The following is a 12,026-nucleotide window of genomic DNA, read 5'->3' as shown; positions in this document are numbered from 1 at the left end:
TTGATGTATTGAGAAAATATCACTTCTCTCTAGTTCATTTAAGTTATAAGATCTGCTTTGTCTAGTGGAAAATCAAATTGTTTTAAATATTTAAAACTTATCATGTTTTCATTTATGTAATCAAGAAAAAATAGTAAGTGTCTAAATTTACTTTACTTGCAAACAAAAGTAGATCCCCAAACAGATTTACTCTGCTATTGACTGCCAACAGCTTATTTCCATAGTATGGCTTCCCAGGTGGTGCAGTGGTAAAGTATCCACCTGACAGTGTAGGAGATTAGGGTTTGATCTCTGGGTCAGGAATATTCCCTGGAGGAAGAAATGGCAACCCATTCCAGTATTCTTGCCTAGAAAAATCCCATGAACAGGGGAGTTCAGTTCATAGGGTCGCATAGTGTTACACGACTTAGCAACTGAGCATGCACTCAATGTCAATAGTGCTCTCTAATCTTTTCTTTGGGGGTGAGATCTCCAATTTCCTACCTATTCTGTCCTAGCTACTGATCACCTTCCCATACTACCAACTCCATCCCACTCCTACCCTCTTCACTCACAACAGAGGGTTTTACCCCATGCTTACCTGAGGAAATAAATACCACAGTACTCCCTTAACTTCCTACCCTGTCTTGACATTTCCAAATAGCCTTCAGGTGCCTGCAAAGGCAACTCTTTCTTTCTTCTGTATCTTTAATCATTTCTATTACAATTTCTTAAATTCCATTTACAAAAGTCCAAGTCCTCATAGTTGTTAAATACCTTCCTCTTGATCTTCTTTGCTTTTCCAGCTTAGGCCTCATTTCTCCTGATTCATTTTTCTACAATAATTTTTGAAAGATAAACTTAAATTCTACTTGGATTTTTAACCTCTCCTTCATTTCTGAATCTTGCTGTATATATGTTTTCTACTCTCGTCATGCCACTGAAATTATTCATTTTGTCACCTCCTGCTTGCCATCCTAATTTCCAACTGCTGTTTATAATGGCCTTTATTAGTCACACCTCCTATTTCATTTCCCCATGATATCTAATACTTTTGGTCATATCTTCTCCTGAAATTTTATTTCTGTACCTTCTATGAAATATTTTATTCAAACATTTCTTTTTATTTCTTTTTAAAAATTTTATTTATGTCTACTCTTTCACAATCTCTTCAACTCTCTACATACTAAATACTTATATTGTTCTTTCTATATAGAATATGTATTTTCCCTGAGTCTTCTATGTGAAATCCTTTACTCAAGCTTTGAAATCAACTCAAATTTAGAATTTATAACACTATCCCCCCATGACAGTAGATTAATCACATTCTGATTTGTGCTCCCGTCTTATTCCTACTGCATTAAAAGTAAAAAAATGAAAAGTCATAGCAACTAAGGACATTATAACAGAGTGCACATATAACTTTTTGAAGTTCATTCCGTTACCATAAAACTATGTCATATGACTAGTCAATAGTACAGTAGATTTAAAAGCATTTCTGAACAAAAGAAATGTTGAAGTTAAGGAAATTATAAAATTATAATGGAAAGAACAGAGTGGGCATTAAATTAAATTGAAATCTAGGGGCAATGCTATTTAAAAACTAAGATAAAACTAAGCATTGGTCCCAGCATTGGATCCTAGAAAGAGAACCTAAAACAGCAACATGAAGTCACATGATATAATTAAATCATACATCAAAATTAGCAGGAGGTTAAACGGGTACTTAAAGGGAAGTGCACAGCCTTTAATGCTTACATTAGAAAATTGAATAGTAATTGAGCAGTAACCTAACTGAAAATTTAGTAAAATGATTACCAAACATATCTAAGCAAATTAGAGGAAAATAGATAATAAGGATAAGAGCAAATCTACTGAAATAGAAAAAAATATTCAAAAGAAAATATAAGTACATCCAAACGTTTACTCTTGGAAAATGCTAATAAATCTCTAGCAAAACTAATCCAGAAAATAGAAAGAATGTACAAATATTAATTATTAGAAATAATAAATTGTGCCAAATTTTGAAAATAATCCAAAATAAGACCACATTTATGCCAATATATTGGAAATATCAGATTAAATGGACATTTAAAAAAAAGCTTGTTTCCAAAACTATCTCATGAAGAAATGGAAAAACAAAGTCCCAAGCAATTAAAGACAATGTATCAGACCAAAATTTAAAATCCACAAAAAAAAATACTAAGTACAAATGTTTTCAGTTTGTACTAGACAGGTGATTTCTACCGAAGTGTCAAGAATGGAACATTCAAATCTTACATATACTCTTCCAGAAAAGAGAAGGGGAGAAAAAGCTCATCAATTTGTTCAATATATTGACATCAAAATCATAATAGTACTGTACATAAAAGAAAAATGACAAATTAATCTCACCTGTGAATACAATGTGTACAATTTATAGAAAAATAATATTAAAAATCACATCATGGAGGAGAAGCTAAGATGCCTGAGGAATAGGACGGGGAGACCACTTTCTCCCCTACAAATTCATCAAAAGAACATTTGAATGCTGAGCAAACTCGAGAGAGAGAGAGAGAGAGAGAGAGAGAGAGAGAGAGAGAGAGAGAGAGAGAATTAACCTGTGAAAAGTCCTAACCTAAGTCACAGCCAGCCCGTTCACAGAACAAAGGACTGAGCAATACCAGAGAAGAGCTAGCTGGCTGTAGACTGGCCCATCCCTCACCAGAGGCAGGAGGCAAGGGGGAGGCAGGTGCCAGCCAGAGCCAGAAAGGGGCAAACTCGGCCCCAGAGATGGCATCCCCTACCAAACTGCAAACAGGCTTCCAGTTTCTAACCAAAGACTTCCTGAGATTCTGGATGGTTGACATCCGCCGGGAGGGTCAAAGCCAGAGATCAGCTCCCAGAAGAGTCACAAGGCACACCGGACCGGGCGTGCCCGGAAACTGAGGCTGGGACGGGGAGGGGAGAGGTCGCACTGCATCTGAAGAGAGCGCGCTCGTCAAGCTCCTGGTTGCCTGAGCTGCTCCTACCAGGATGGCAGGCCCAACTGAGTCGGCACCTTTGTGGACTACCTGAGAACCTGAACCTGAGCGGCTTAGGCCTGGGAAGTGCACGCAACTCAGGGCCGGCTCCCTGTAGAGCAACCTGGAGCCTGAGCAGTGTAGATGGGGAAAGCACATATGCTGTGAGCGGGGGCAAACCCAGTGTGGCCGGAACACTGTGAGTACTCTCCACACACGCCAGTGATATTTGTTTGCAGTGCCCCTCCCTCCCCACAGCACGACTGAACAAGTGAACCTAAACAAGAGACCACCTCCACCCATTTGTGTCAGGGCAGAAATTAGACACTGAAGAGATCTGCAAACAGAATCCAAATAAACAAAGGGAACCACTTTAGAACTGACAGGTGCCAACAGATTAAAATTCCTGTAGTTAACACTGACTATACTGGAAGGGGCCTGTAGATATTGAGAAGTATAAGCTGGAAAAAGGAACTATCTGAAACTGAACTGAACCCACACTTCCCACAACAGCTCCAAATTCTTAGATATATTTTACTATTACTATTTTTTTAAATAAAATTTTTTTTCTTTTTTTTAAAGTCCTCTATTACTCCTCTATTACTCCTTGATTTTCATTTTTATAACTCACTATAACCTTGCAAAAAAAAAAAAGGACCCTATTTTTAAAGCAAACTTCCTATATATTTCTTAAATTTTTTGTGTTTTTGTTTTTTTTAATATTGTATTTTTAAGAGTCTAACCTCTACTCTAGATTTTTAATCTTTGTTTTTCAGTATTTGATATCAATTTTGGACATTTAAGAATCCAATATTCAGTACCCATTTTTACTCAGGAGTGTGATGATTACTCTTTCCCCCTTTTGACTCGCCTTTTTCTCTCCCAGATCACCTCTATTTCCTCCCTCCCCCTTCTCTTCTCAATCCAATTCTGTGAATCTCTGTGGGTGTTTTGGGCTACGGAGAACACTTAGGGAACAGAGTACTGGATAGATCTGTCTCTCTTCTCTTGAGTCCCCCTTTTTCTCCTCCTGCTCATCTCTATCTCCTTCCTCCCTCTCCTGTTCTTCATGTAACTATGTGAACCTCTCTGGGTATCCCTCACTGTGGAGAATCTTTTCACCATTAACCTAGAAGTTTTATTATCAGTGCTGTATGGATGGAGAAGTTTTGAGGCTACTGAAAGAATAAGACTGAAATCCAGAGGCAGGAGGCTTAAGCCCCAAACCTGAGAACACCAGAGAACTCCTGACTACAGGGAACATTAATTAGTAAGAGGCATCCAAAAACCTCCATACCTACACTGAAACCAACCACCACCCAAGAGCCAATAAGTTCCAGAGCAAGACATACCATGCAAAATCTCCAGCAACGCAGGAACATAGCCCTGAATGTCAATATACAGGCTGCCCAAAGTCACACAAAACCCATAGACCTATCTCAAAACTCACTACTTGACACTCCATTGCACTCCAGAGAGAAGCAGTACAGCTCCACCCACCAGAACACCGGCCCAAGCTTCCCTAACCAGGAAACCTTGACAAGCCAATCGTCCAACCCAACCCACGGGGAGAAACCTCCACAATAAAAAGGAACCACAGGCTACCAGAATACAGAAAGGCCACCCCAAACACAGCAATCTAAATAAGATGAAAAGGCAGAGAAATACCCAGCAAGTAAAGGAACATGAAAAATGCCTACCAAGCCAAATAAACCAGGAGGAGATAGGGAACCTACCTGAAAAAGAATTTAGAATAATGATAATAAAAATGATGCAAAATCTTGAAAACAAAATAGAGTTACAGATAAATAGCCTGGAGACAAGGATTGAAAAGATGCAAGAAATGTTTAACAAAGACTTAGAAGAAACAAAAAAGAGCCAATTAAAAATGAATAATGTAATAAATGAGATAAAAGAAAAACCACTCTGGAGGGAATCAATAGTAGAATAATGGAGGCAGAAGATAGGATAAGTGAGTTAGAAGATAATATGGTGGAAATAAATGAAGCAGAGAGGAAAAAAGAAAAAATAATCAAAAGAAATGAGGACAACCTCAGGGACCTCTGGGACAATATGAAATGCCCCAACATTCTAATCATAGGAGTCCCAGAAGAAGAAGACAAAAAGAAAGGCCATGAGAAAATACTCGAGGAGATAATAGCTGAAAACTTCCCCCAAATGGGGAAGGAAATAGTCGCACAAGTCCAAGAAACCCAGAGAGTCCCAAACAGGATAAACTCAACGTGAAATGCACCAAGACACATATTAATCAAATTAACAGAGATCAAACACAAAGAACAAATATTAAAAGCAGCAAGGGAGAAACAACAAGTAACACACAAGTGGATTCCCATAAGGATAACAGCTGACCTTTCAATAGAAACTCTTCAGGCCAGAAGGGAAGGGCAGGACATACTTAAAGTAATGAAAGAGAATAACCTACAACCTAGATTACTGTACCCAGCAAGGATCTCATTCAGATATGAAGGAGAATTCAAAAGTTTTGCAGACAAGCAAAACTGAGAGAATTCAGCACCATCAAACCAGCTCTTCAACAAATGCTAAAGGATCTTCTCTAGACAGGAAACACAGAAAGGTTGTATAAACGTGAACCCAAAATAACAAAGTAAATGGCAATAGGACCATACTTATCAATAATTACCTTAAATGTAAATGGGTTGAATGCCACAACCAAAAGACAAAGCCTGGCTGAATGGATACAAAAGCAAGACCCCTATATATGCTGTCTACAAGAGACCCACCTCAAAAGAAGGGACACATACAGACTGAAAGTGAAGGGCTGGAAAAAAAATATTTCACACAAACGGAGACCAAAAGAAAGCAGGAGTCGCAATACTCATCTCAGAAAACAGACTTTAAATTAAAGGCTGTGAAAAGAGACATAGAAGGACACTACATAATGATCAAAGGATCAATCCAAGGAGAATATATAACAATTATAAATATATATGCACCCAACATAGGAGCACCATGATATGTAAGGCAAATGCTAACAAGTATGAAAGGGGAAATTAACAATAACACAATAATAGTGGGAGACTTTAATACCCCACTCACGCCTATGGATAAATCAACTAAACAGAAAATTAACAAGGAAACAAACTTTAAATGACACAATGGACCAGCTAGACCTAACATATCTACAGGACATTTCACCCAAAAACCATAAATTTCAGCTTTTTCTCAAGTGCACACGGAACTTTCTCCAGAATAGATCACATCCTGGGCCATAAATCTAGCCTTGGTAAATTCAAAAAAAATTGAAATCATTCCAGTCATCTTTTCTGACCATAATGCATTAAGATTAGATCTCAATTACAGGACAAAAATTATTAAAAATTCAAATATATGGGGGCTAAATAGCACGCTTCTGAATAACCAAAAAAATCATAGAAGAAATCAAAAAAGAAATCAAAATATACATAGAAACAAATGAAAATGAAAACACAACAACGCAAAACCTATGGGACACTGTGAAAGCAGTGCTAAGGGGAAGGTTCATAGCAATACAGGCTTACCTCAAGAAACAAGAAAAAAGTCAAATAAATAACCTAACTCTACACCTAAAGCAACTAGAGAAGGAAGAAATGAAGAACCCCAGGGTTAGTAGAAGGAAAGAAATCTTAAAAATTAGGGCAGAAATAAATGCAAAAGAAACAAAAGGGACCATAGGAAAAATCAACAAAGCTAAAAGCTGGCTTTTTGAAAAGCTAAATAAAATTGACAAAACTTTATCCAGACTCATCAAGAAACAAAGGGAGAAGAACCAAATCAACAAAATTAGAAATGAAGATGGAGAGATCATAACAGACAGCTCTGAAATACGAAGGATCATAAGAGACTACTACCAGCAGCTCTATGCCAATAAAATGGGCAACTTGGAAGAAATGGGACAAATTATTAGAAAAGTATAAATTTCCAAAACTGAAACAGGAAGAAATAGAAGATCTTAACAGACCCATTACAAGCATGGAAATCGAAAGTAATCAGAAATCTTCCAGCAAACAAAAGCCCAGGACCAGATGGCTTCACAGCTGAATTCTACCCAAAAGTTAGAGAAGAGCTAACACCTATCTTACTCAAATTCTTCCAGAAAATTGCAGAAGAAGGTAAACTTCCAAACTCATTCTATGAGGGCACCATCACCCTAATACCAAAACCAGACAAAGATGCCACAAAAAAAGAAAACTACAGGCCAATATCACTGATGAATATAGATGCAAAAACCCTTAACAAAATTCTAGCAAACAGAATCCAACAGCATATAAAAAAGATCATACATCATGACCAAGTGGACTTTATACCAGAAATGCAAGGATTCTTTAATATCTGCAAATCACTCAATGTAATATACCACATTAACAAATTGAAAGATAAAAACCATATGATTATCTCAATAGATGCAGAAAAAGCCTTTGACAAAATTCAACATCCATTATGATAAAAACTCTCTAGAAAGCAGGAATAGAAGGAACATATCCTCAACATAATAAAAGTTGTATATGACAAACCCCCAGCAAACATTATCCTCAATGGTGAAAAATTGAAAGCATTTCCCCTAAAGTCAGGAGCAAGACAAGGGTGCCCACTCTAACCACTACTATTCAACATAGTTATGGAAGTCTTGGCCAGAGCAGTCAGAGCAGAAAAAGAAATAAAAGGAATCCAAACAGGAAAAGAAGAAGTAAAACCCTCACTGTTTGCAGATGACATGATCCTCTACATAAAAAACCTTAAAGACTGTACCAGAAAATTACTAGTGCTAATCAACGAATATAGTTAAGTTGCAGACTATAAAATTAACACAGAAATCCCTTGCATTCCTATATACTAGCAGTGAGAGAACAGAAAGAGAAATTAAGGAGACAGTACCATTCACCATTGCAACAAAAAGAACAAAATACTTAGGAGTATATCGACCTAAATAAACAAAAGACCTATATATAGAAAAGTATAAAACACTGATGAAAGAAATCAAAGAGGGCACAAATAGATGGAGAAATATACCGTGTTCATGGATTGGAAGGATCAATGTAGTGAAAATGAGTATACGACGCAAGACAATCTATAGATTCAATGCAATCCTTATCAAGCTACCAACAGTATGTTTCACAGAACTAGAACAAATAATTTCACAATTTGTATGGAAATACAAAAAACCTTGAATAGCCAAAGTAATCTTGAGAAAGAAGAATGGAACTGGAGGAATCAACCTGCTTGACTTCAGGCTCTACTACAAAGCCACAGTCATCAAGACAGAGTGGTACTGGCACAAAGACAGAAATATAGATCAATGGAACAGAATAGAAAGCCCAGAGATAAATCCACGTACCTAGGAACACCTTATCTTTGACAAAGGAGGCAAGAATATACACTGGAAAAAAGACAACCTCTTAACAAGTGGTGCTGGGAAAACTGGTCAACCACTTGTAAAAGAATGAAACTAGAACACTTTCTAACACCATACACAAAAATAAACTCAAAATGGATTAAAGATCTAAATGTAAGACCAGAAACTATAAAACTCCTAGAGGAGAACATAGGCAAAACACTCTGACATAAATCACAGCAGGATCCTCTATGACCCACCTCCCAGAATATTGGAAATAAAAGCAAAAATAAGCAAATTGAGCCTAATGAAACTCAAAAGCTTTTGCATACGAAGGAAGCTATAAGCAAGGTGAAAAGACAGCCCTCAGAATGGGAGAAAATAATAGCAAATGAAGCGACAGACAAAGGATTAATCTCAAAAATATACAAGCAACTCCTGCAGCTCAATTCCCGGAAAATAAATGACCCAATCAAAAAATGGCCAAAGATCTAAACAGACATTTCTCCAAGGAAGACATACAGATGGCTAACAAACATGAAAAGATGCTCAACATTACTCATTATCAGAGAAATGCAAATCAAAGCCACAATGAGGTACCATTACATGCCAGTCAGAATGGCTGCTATCCAAAAGTCTACAAGCAATAAATGCTGGAGAGGGTGTGGAGAAAAGGGAGCCTTCTTACACTGTTGGTGGGAATGCAAACTAGTACAGCCACTATGGAGAATAATGCGGAGATTCCTTAAAAAACAGGCCTGGTGCACTGGTAAGACCCAGAGGAATCAGGTGGAGAGGGAGGTGGGAGGGGGGATTGGTATGGGGAATACATGTAAATCCATGGCTGATTCATGTCAATGTATGACAAAAACCACTACAATATTGTAAAGTAATTAGCCTCCAACTAATAAAAATAAATGAAAAAACAAAAGAAACTGGAAATAGAACTGTCATAACACTCAGCAATCCCAGTGCTGCACATACACACCGAGGACACCAGAACTGAAAGAGACACGTGTAACCCAGTGTTCATCACAGCATTCTTTATAATAGCCAGGACATGGAGGCAACCTAGATGCCCATCAGCAGATGAATGGATTAGAAAGCTGTGGTACATATACACAATGGAATATTACTCAGCCATTAAAAAGAATACATTTGAATCAGTTTTAATGAGATGGATGAAACTGGAGCCCATTATACAGAGTGAAGGAAGCCTGAAAGATAAAGACTAATACAGTATATTAATGCATATATATGAAATTTTGAAAGATGGTAACAATAACCCTATATGCAAGAGAGAAAAAGAGACACAGATGTATAGAAGAGACTTTTGGACTCTATGGGAGAAGGTGAGGGTGGGATGATCTGAGAGAATAGCATTGAAACATGTATATTAATAAGTGTGAAACAGGTTGCCAGTCCAGGTTGGATGCATGAGACAAGTGCTCAGGGTTGGTGCACTGGGATGACCCAAAGGGATGGGATGGGGAGGGAGGTAGGAGGGGGGTTCAGGATGTGGAACACATGTAAATCCATGGCTGATTCATGTCAATGTATGGCAAAAACCATTACAGTATTGTAAAGTAATTAGCCTCCAACTAATAAAAATAAATGAAAATAAATCACATCATTGATAATTTGGATTTATGTCTGGATTCTTGATTTGCTTTCTGTCAGAAATGCAGAAAAATAAATATTTATCTGAATAGTTATAATACTAGTTTTTATTAAATTTCAACAATCATTCATACATTTTAAAAAATGACATTTAAATGGAGTTCTCAGAAAACTTAGAAAACATTGAATGTCTTTACCTGATAAATGTAATCTTTGCTGTTGTTCAGTTGCTAAAGTCATGTCTGATTTTTTGCAAGTCCATGGACTGACTGTAGCATGCCAGAAACCCTGTCCCTCACTATCTCCCAGAGTTTGCTCAAACTCATGTCCTTTGTGTTGATGATGTTATTCAACCATCTCCTACACTGTCACTCCCTTCTTCCTGGCATTAGGGTTGACAATGAGCCAACTCTTTGCATCATGTTGCCAAAGGACCAGTAGCTTCAGCTTCAGCATCTGCCCTTTCAAAGAATATCCAGGGTTGATTTCAACTAAGATTAACTGGTTGGATATCTTTGCTGTCCAAGGGACTCTCAAGAATCTTCTTCAGCACCACAGTTCAAAAGCATCAATTCTTTGGCACTCTGGCTTCTTTATGATCCAACTTCTCACATTTGCACATGCCTACTGGAAAAACCATAACTTTGACTATACAGACCTTTGTCAGAAAAGTGATGTCTTTGCTTTTTAATAGGCTGCAACGGACCGCACAGAAGCGCGCAGGCGGAGAGGAGCTTCCCCATGCCCAAGGTCAGGGGTGGCGGTCGAGAAGAGCTACCCCACCCCAGAGATCAGGGGCCCCGGCCCAGAGGAGTTGCGCCACCTCCAAGGAGCTGCTGCTGTGTGGGCGCAGGAGGGCCGAGAGGAGCTACTCCACGTTCAAGGCCAGGAGGGGCGGCCATGAGAAGATACCCTTCCTCCAAGGTAAGGAGCAGCAGCTGCGCTTTGCTGGAGCAACCGTGAAGAGATACCCCACGTCCAAGGTAAGAGAAACCCAAGTAAGACGGTAGGTGTTGTGAGAGTGCTTCAGAGGGCAGACACACTAAAACCATAATCACAGAAAACTAGCCAATCTGATCACATGGACCACAATCTTGTCTAACTCAATGAAACTAAGCCATGCCATGTGGGGTCACCCAAGAGGTTGGGCCATGGTGGAGAGGTCTGACAGAATTCCCTTCCCACTGGAGAAGGGAATGGCAAACCACTTCAGTATTCTTGCCTTGAGAACCCCATGAACAGTATGAGAAGGCAAAATGATAGGATACTAAAAGAGGAACTCCCCTGGTCGGTAGGTGCCCAATGTACTACTGGAGATCAGTGGAGAAATAACTCCAGAAAGAATGAAGGGATGGAGCCAAAGCAAAAAAAAAAAAAAATACCCAGTTGTGGATGGGACTGGTGATAGAAGCATGGTCCGATTCTATAAAGAACAATATTGCATAGGAACCTGGAATGATAAGTCCATGAATCAAGGCAAATTGGAAGTGGTCAAATAGGAGATGGCAAGAGTAAATGTCGACATTCTAGCAATCAGTGAACTAAAATGGACTGGAATGGGTGAATTTAACTCAGATGACCATTATATGTACTACTGTGGGCAAGAATCCCTTAGAAGAAATGCTGTAGCCATCATGGTCAACAAAAGAGTCCAAAATGCAGTACTTGGATGCAATCTCAAAAACGACAGAATGATCTCTGTTCGTTTCCAAGGCAAACCATTAAATATCATGGTAATCCAAGCCTATACCCCAACCAGTAACACTGAAGAAGCTAAAGCTGAACGATTCTATGAAGACCTACAAGACCTTTTAGAACAAACACCCCCAAAAGATGTCCTTTTCATTATAGGGGACTGGAATGCAAAAGTAGGAAATCAAGAAACATCTGGAGTAACAGGCAAATTTGGCCTTGGAGTACGGAATGAAGCAGGGCAAAGGCTAGTAGAGTTTTGCCAAGAGAACGCACTGGTCATAGCAAACACCCTCTTCCAACAACACAAGAGAAGACTCTACAGATGGACATCACCAGATGGTCAACAGATTGATTGATTATATTCTTTGCAGCCAAAGATG

Source organism: Odocoileus virginianus, chromosome 23, assembly GCF_023699985.2.
Source record: "Odocoileus virginianus isolate 20LAN1187 ecotype Illinois chromosome 23, Ovbor_1.2, whole genome shotgun sequence".
NCBI lineage: Eukaryota > Metazoa > Chordata > Mammalia > Artiodactyla > Cervidae > Odocoileus > Odocoileus virginianus.
The sequence above is the reverse complement of the archived record's forward strand: the minus strand, read 5'-3'. Positions refer to the sequence as shown.